The sequence below is a fragment of the Adiantum capillus-veneris genome, chromosome 9 (genome assembly GCF_014529385.1).
Source record: "Adiantum capillus-veneris isolate H3 chromosome 9, ASM1452938v2, whole genome shotgun sequence".
NCBI classification, from domain to species: Eukaryota; Viridiplantae; Streptophyta; class Polypodiopsida; order Polypodiales; family Pteridaceae; genus Adiantum; species Adiantum capillus-veneris.
Window position 1 is genome coordinate 152,824,133 of NC_140939.1, and position 8,383 is coordinate 152,832,515.

The following is an 8,383-nucleotide window of genomic DNA, read 5'->3' on the forward strand; positions in this document are numbered from 1 at the left end:
AGTTTGGGCCTACAGAGGGTAATAGGAAGTACTATATGTTGAAGAATGTAAATTATGTAAGGAAAGAGCAGCTCAAATGGTATTTGGAAAGATTATGCTTTCTCATTAAGTTTGACTATATTTCAAAGGAAAACTATGGACCATTATGTTTTGCAGAGCAGGGAGGTACAGTAAACTGGGCAAATTGGTTGTATGAAAAAATTACAACTGAGGTTTAAATTTTAAATAAAAGAAAGGATCAAAATTGCAGCAGGTTATCTGCATTTTTAGCAGCTATGTTCAGTTCTTCACACAAATCCCTCAGTGAACATAAGGGTGCAGATGAGCAAAAAGGTGCAAGATTTTTGGGCAGAATAGAAATGTTGAAGGAGGATGAGAATTCAAGCCAAAAGGTAGAGCTGCCAATAGATGTGCAAGAAAATGTCTTCCTTTAGGGTTTTGGTACAAGCAGGATATTCAGAAGTGGAAGCATTGAAGGCTGTGCAAAATACAAAGATGAGTGAATCTATGAAGAAGTTGGATGCTCCAAGTATTACATCTAATGAGAAGGTGCCAACAACTAAATTGGAAAAGGTCTTGAAACTGTCAAAGAAAAGAAAGGTAGATTTAGAAGTGCTCAAAGCAGTAAGACAACTGAATTTTGAACCAAGAACTGTCAAGAAGGTGCACCAGAGTGTTGCCATTGAGGATGCAAGGATGGCTATACACATGCTAGGAGAGGTTCAGCAGTTTTTGAGCAGGCAACAAATACAGTTAGACAATCAGGTGCATTCCATGTCAAAAACTGGGGAAGCACAGGTTGACATTGTGCAGAATTTGAACTTAGAGATGGAGAATTTAAAGTTGAAGCATAAAGATGAGATGCAGGGTATTTTGATGCAGTATAAGAGTGAAATAACAAAGGTCAAAATGTATTTGGGGACGTTCAGAGAATGGACAATGACTCTGGAAGGGAAAGTGAACCATGAGATGGAGCAATTGGCCAGCAAAATGTAGAGATTTGCAGGTTCAAAATATGATACTTAAAGTAAAACAGAAGGAGAAGGTGGTAGTTGAAGAGGAGCAGCAGAAATCAGAGTTAGCTGAATGTTCAAAAAACCATTTCAGGAAATGAAGAACCAAGAATCAGAGCAAAAAGTGAATGTTGAGCTTGAAATAGAATTACATGACATTAAGTTAGCAGACTTTACAATACAAGTTGATGACAATTCTCAGCAAGTGGTGGTTTCTTTTGATGCAGTTGCAGGTGGTTATATTTTTGAATCTACCCAGAAGTGAATAAAGCTTTAGCATTTATAGAATGAGTAGCATATGTAACTTTTGAAGCTGTTTTTGGTCATACATTGTTTTGAATCAAGGGATATGTAAATTTGAGTCCGATTCCTATGAAATCCACCATCGAGACGTGCCATGTGCTGAAAGGGTAAGGGAATTGTCAAAATAGTGCTCGATCGGATGTCATGCTGGTTGAAATTATCTTCAATCAAAATATGGTTAGGTCGGATTTTTCTCAATCAGATATGCATGCCAAGAACATTTAGTTAGACAGTTGTAACTCTTTTTGTGGTATAAGTAGTGGGTAACAAACACACGAGTAGAGATGTATTCAAGCTGAATCAATGGAGTTTCTTACTATGTTTGATCTTCTTCTTTTGGCTCTAACTTTGCTCTGTCTGACATTGTTCCACTGTGTTTTTTGTTGAGTCTGATTATGGAGTGAAGTTTGATTCTTTGCTTGAGAGCATGTGTGTTGAGAGAGATTCTTGTGTTTATGAACCCCAACAATACACCTACCACCATAAATGTTAAAAAGGATGAGCATCAGCTGTGCAAAAACCCATGCATTTTCAACCCAAAACCATGTGTAATAAATTAGAACATTTAACAACTAGGTTGCTCAAGATATTTGAAGTCCTGCTATAAATCCATATAAAAAGCACATCCTTGCTTACCACTATGGTTACCATCTCTAGTATTCGAAAAAGATGGGTTAGATCCTCAAAAAACCAAGAGATATTATGTATCAAAGAAATGTCCATAGTACTATGTAGTTAAATCTGAGTAGTCATCTAGTTTATCAGACAATATAGCCAACTAGTCATCATAAGAGGACCAACAAGTTCATTTTTATATAACAGATCCTAAAATTTCAAATTACTGGTAATTATTCAACACCCGTACTTGAGTGTGTGTTCAATGTTATATATGTATCCTCATGTTGTATAAGCTATGTACATCCCCATATCCTATTATTACAATATTAACAATGTGGATTTGATTTGTCATATTGGGAAAATCATCACCAGACCACATAAGTGCTGAAAAGGTAAGACAAATAGAGAAATCTCATAGATATGCAAGCATATGCTACTGGCAACCGATGGTACACATGTAATTGTGAGTAACGTGTGTTAACCCACTACGCAAGGAGGTAAATTGTGGATGGCAATCTGATGTGTATCATCTGATGTCATTAAATATAATATCTAACCAACCCAAATGATTTTCTCATATTAAATTGATCATTAAATGTGGGATGAGAAACGGGAACAAGGATATATACATGTGCTTACGGATCTATCTCAACACGGGGCAAATGGTAAAGGGGCCCAAATGAGAGATGGTTTGTCAAAGAGCAAGGTTAACTAATGGAGCTTAAAAAGACCTTAGGGTTAGCTTCATTAAAGACCTCCAATGGTTAGTGTTAAAAGTCCTTTGACCTTAGACAAGCTAGGCCTGATCTTGAGGTGGGAACCTGACCTAAACTTGTCTTTGACCTTAGGCAAGTTAGGGCTAAGCTTGAGGTCAGAACCCGACCTAAACTTGCCTTTGACCTTAGGCAAGCTAGGGCTAAGCTTGAAGTGGGAACCCGACCTAAACTTTCCTTTGACCTTAGGCAAGAGCTTGAGGTGGGAACTCCACCTAAGGCGCTTGTCATGCTTGATGACTAAGGTACTTGAGGTACTTGTCATACTTAATGAGGAGGGTGCTTGAGAAACTTCCTATGCATGAAAGTCCCAAAGTTAGGGGAATCTTTGACCTAACCTTGCACTCACCCAAAGGGCACTCCTTTTCTCAAAGGGCACATGGGATACATGTTAGACTCTTCCTAAGCTTAACCACATGGTGTGCTTGAATGCTATTGGTTGGGCTAAAGAGGGGTCCAATGACCTTCTAGTTCCATCCAACAAATATATAGATATTTTCAAGCTCTCTCTCTCTCTCTCTCTAAGGGTTAAGGAGGACACTTGTCCAAAGACTACCCATGTACTTGAATGCATGCTGCATGTGATTGGCCAGGGGGGAGAGGGATCCAATGAGCTTGAAACATGTATAAAAGCTACAACGCGCCCCAAGCAAGCAAGGGGGGTGCTCGGGGTATATACACCACACATACAATCATTTTGTGGATTCATTCTCACTTGGTGAAAGTTGAGGAACTTTACCTCCTTCTCCAAGCATGTGAGAAGTGAGAGCCTACACCAACACTCTTGGCTATGGAATGCAAACCCAGCCAAGAGCCATGCTTGAATGCTTAAGCTTACCATCTTCTCCATCTTCATTACTATGCTATTATGTATGCTAGCAAGAAGAGTGATGATAAGTGATGATCTATTTCTTTCTCCTATGGAATGTTTCTTCTTCCTCTTCCCTATCCTCATTCACCACTAGCTCTCTCCACCTTCGAAGATGTTTGAGGCCTTGGGAGTTAGGATTGAGATAGTTAATGCTTTATACAAAGTTTATCTTATGTTTGTGATGCATGAAGCTTTCCATCTTCATTGCATCACCTAGGTCACAGGGAACACAAATATTGTATTGTACCAGGTCTCTCTTGATGGGAGAAACTATAATACAAATGCCTGTTGGAGGGGGGACCGGCTCTGCATGAATCCGGTGCTCAACTATTGTCATGTTCTCTAAACTCTCTCTCTTGCAAAAGTATTGTTCATGCCAAGTAAACTATGTACCATGTTTATGTTGCTACCATCAATTAAGCTCACCCGTAATGCTCACAAAGTAATCTCACTAAAGTGCTTCACCTAATTTCCTAATTCCGCTACTCTCAAAGTTCATAGGCCATTTCCCAACATTGGTATTAGAGCATTTGGTTTCTCTTTTCTTGCTCAAGAAGAGAGGTACTTAAGTAGCCTATTAATGGTTGTTTTTGTTAATTATACTAAGGTAAGTGGGACTGGGATCTATTATCGGTTTTTTTGAGTCCACTATGTGGGATATGGTGCACACCTCGAGAGCTTTGGTCTTAATAATGGAGTCTTTTTAGACATGCCTACGGCTTTACCTTCATTAAGCCAAAAGAAGTCCGAAAGGAGCTATCCCTCGGCAACTTCACTATGCTAGACTCACTCCACTAGTTTCTATAATTAATTAATTCGAGCCGTGGGTGTAGATATCTAAGTGCCTATTTTCAAAGGCTAAGGGAAGTAACAACTGAGGTTTTGAATTGCCAAAGCATACACTAAGTAAACACACAAATTTAATTAACATGGCTGACAATAACCAAGAGAGTAGAATGAACATTGATAACTTTGATTTTGCACATGAAGGTGCTAATGATGATGCCCTATGTTTGTTAATTATCTTGTCACTAGGTTGCAACAAGCTATGGGCAACCCCGCTTTGCAAGCCAAAGTTACTCAACAACTTCGTGCTTATGGGATCTCCTTTCCTCTCCAAGAGGAGAGAGAGCTTAGGAGGCCTCTTGATGAAACCCCCAAAAGAAGACTCTCTCACATACGAGAGGAGAAATCCAGAGATCAAGAATGTAATGAATCCCTAAATTCCTCCGAAGATGTGGCTCCATGAAGAAGGCGGACTAAACAATCCCCAACTCCTCCCAAGAGGAAATGATTAACCCATAGTCCTTCTCCTCGTCACTCCAAAAGGGAAGAGATGAATTCAAGGAAGAAAAGGGAAAGAAGGAGGTCACCCTCTTCTCCTTCTTCTTCACCTTCCTCCTCTACCGATGAAATATATGGCTATTCTCCTAGAGAATACAAGTGGGAAGGACATCGCAAATCTTACACTGCATGGCGAAGGTCACAAAAGCTAAAGAAGTTCAAAGAGGGAGGAAAGAGTATCTCTTTTCTCACCTATGATGGCACCTTTGGTGCTACCGACAAAGTATTGGCCTTCATCCAACAATTTGATGTGGCCTTTGGAGACGAGGGCTTCACGGAGTACTCCAAGCTACATCATGTAGCTATGCACTTCCAAAAATCGGCTCGTGAATGGTGGGTTAGCCCCAAAGACATGGAAAACTCTACAAGTTTCCATCATGAAGCAATTCCTTGCAAGTGATGCAAAGGACAAAGTGCTTACCCAATGGTGAAGTTTAAAGCTTCTGTCTCAAGAGTCTATCCACAAATATGTGGACAAGTTTTCGAATGTACATCTCAAGGCTACTATATGTCAAAAGATAGACTTTGCTGAGAAAAAGCAACAATTCTGTGTGGGATTACCCAAAGAGATGGCCGAGTATGTCAACTCTCAATGGCATGGTTCTATCACCAAAGTAATCCACCACACCATGGTTGCTTCGCGCATCAATTTCCAACAAGGGGATAGATGGAATGTCAAGCCCATGGAAAATAAATAGAAAAGTGATTCCAAGAGGAAAACCAATGCCCAAAATTCTTACCAAGGCTATTGCAACAACAACAAAAATCGGTCCAAGGAGAAGGGAGTTTACAAAGGTAAATATAAAGTCTCTCCTAAAGAGCTAGGATCTTTTCATAAGGACCACAAATGTTTTAAGTGTGGGGAGCAAGGTCATGGTTATTGTCCTTTCCCCAAGAGAATTGCCTGCAATGAGATTCCAAGAGCCTCTATGTTTGAAGCTCCAAAAGAGGATGCTCATTGCCAAGGATTCCTCCTTTCCTATGCTTAGGGAAAGATGTAAGATAATGATGCCTTTATTTTGTTTGACCTGGCTCAACTCACAACCTCATATCCATGGAGTTGACCACCAAGCTAGGCATACAAACCCATGAGATGGGAGATACATTAAAAGCCGATGGATCTATCAAGGGACAAGACATCTCAGTTACTCTCTTAATTGGAAAATTGAGGCTTCATGTCCAAAGCTATGTGGACAAAGAGGATTTATTCATCTCCCCTCTCAAACATTAGAATGTTATCTTTGGGCTCCATGGTTTAACCTCATGGCTTCCAACATGAAGTTTCTTGAAAGGAGAATCTACTTCACCTATAAGGAAAAGAGCATATACATAGATGCTAATGAGTTGAGGAACAGCATATCCCTGTAATAAAGGGAATCAAGAGGAATAAGGGTTGTCTAATTTCCTAAATAGATTCCAAGATGTTTTCATTGATAACATCCCTAGTGAGCTACCTCTAAAATGAAGGATGATGACCGTGCAATTGAGCTCCTACCAAGAAGCTCACCGCCTAACAAGCCTCCTTATCGAGTTTCACAAGCTCAACAAGAGGATATCATGAGGTGTGTTAGGGCTAACTACTCCCCTGTTCATGCTCACAAGCACGACACAGACAACATACTTATCATCCGGTGACACGACTAACCTGTAGGTGCACAGAGACCATCCTACACATACGCACTTCTATGATGCATCAATCATTAATCCTTGTTAACTTCAAACCACTCTATCCCTAACCGCCCATAACATCGTTTGTACATCAAATGAACTCAGAATCGCTTCAAACTTGCTAGGCGCTATCCCCTTACTAGGATACACTCACCTATAAGTCCAATCTCACCCGATTATAACCCTAACTACCTCGAATACAATCACGATAGACTCACAGGTCATAACATAAAAGTGTGCAAAACCTAACTCTATGAATATCTATGCGTAGCTAGTCTCGCCCTCGTTCCATAAAGTACTTGATTGTTGAAAACAGACACTGTTTGTGCTACTTACAAGCAAAACAAGCTCGTGGAAGGGTCGCTCGCGAACAGCTCAAAGATGTGAATGTGTGGCGTGGACCCATAGCTGTCGGAGAGGCTACCGTGATGGTGTGGTCGCTTCGTAAATCCGGTGAGGGAGATGCGCGTAGCGAAGAGGATAAGATCACACACACACTCTCTCTCTCTCTCTCTCTCTCTCTGAGACTCGTACGACACAAGATTAATCATTTAAATGTTATCTGAAAAATGGTTCTAAGGTGACCTTTATACTTTAGTCACCTTAGCTCAAAATGTACATGGGGTTTCAATTGAGTTCTACTCATCATAATTACAAAGTGGAAACGCATCTGGGTCTCGGCCGACTAATTAATCTTTACATAATCCAGACAAGTGGATCAAAATGATAAGACGTCTTTGACATAAAAATGGGAATTTGATAGGCTTTACAAGGTGGGCTCATTACAAAATTTGGACAAGTTGGGCTCCAACACTCCCCCCCTCCTAGTTCATGTCTACCACGGCATGACTGGCTTTGTCTTCAATGTCTTTGTCTTTCTTCCTAGTTTATTTGATGTAGAAACGCATCGTATCTCATAGATTCGCTCGCCATTAATGGGCCAAAATGTTTTGACTTGTACATGAAGAAGTCGGTGTAAAATGCTTCTTCGAATGTCTGGAGATGGTAGCTAGGCAAAAACATGAGCCGTCTGAAGTATGCATATAAAATTGGCTCTGTAGGCGGCCCACTTAAATCATATGATAGCTCCGATATGTTTCTTTCCGTATTCATGAACTCTGAACTCCAGCTCTCTGAAAACGCTATGAGACAGGCCAAAAACTTCCGAGCTATTTTACAAAGCATTTTGCAGGACAGGTCGGGAGAGCCTCCGAATTCCGCAATGGCGCCTTGGGTTTTCACCATGTAAGAACCAAACATTCTCTCTCCTTCGACCGGTCCTGGAAAAACTGGATAGTTTAGCCATGTGGGATTTCTGCTTTGTAAGGCTTTATGTTGTCTGTAAGTATAAGTTCTGGGTGTTGGGCAAAAAGTTCTATCATCTCTGAGCTTAGGTGGTGCATTGACTAAGTGGATCAGGTTGTTAGGATGATCCAAAAGCCACTGACGCCTCCACTTTGGCTGGCTATCTACGATCCTGCTTTGCTGTTCCCGAACCTGTAATTCTCCTTCAAATAGTGGCACTTGTTCTTCCTTTGTTATAGCTGCCGTTGATATGTCAGTGTTTCATATTTCAACAGAGCATAGGGTAACATCGGGGCATTCCACTCTTCTCGTAGCTCTGTTGTTGCTGTCTTGCTTGATCTGGAGAGTCCTTGTAGCATCTCCTTCTCTAGTTTCATGGCCTTGTACCACATCATCTCTGATTGCTTTTCCATTTCTTCGGCCAGCTTTTGCTCTTCAAATTTTGTGACTGAATCTTCGTCTTCTTCTTGGTTGTTGGAGCAAGCTTG

General features: G+C 40.6%; 1 pseudogene; it reads left to right on the forward strand.

The window, feature by feature from the left end:
* The first annotated feature begins 275 nt into the window (after positions 1-275).
* LOC147451410 (uncharacterized) lies at positions 276-1,324 on the forward strand (annotated as a pseudogene).
* The last annotated feature ends 7,059 nt before the right edge of the window (positions 1,325-8,383 follow it).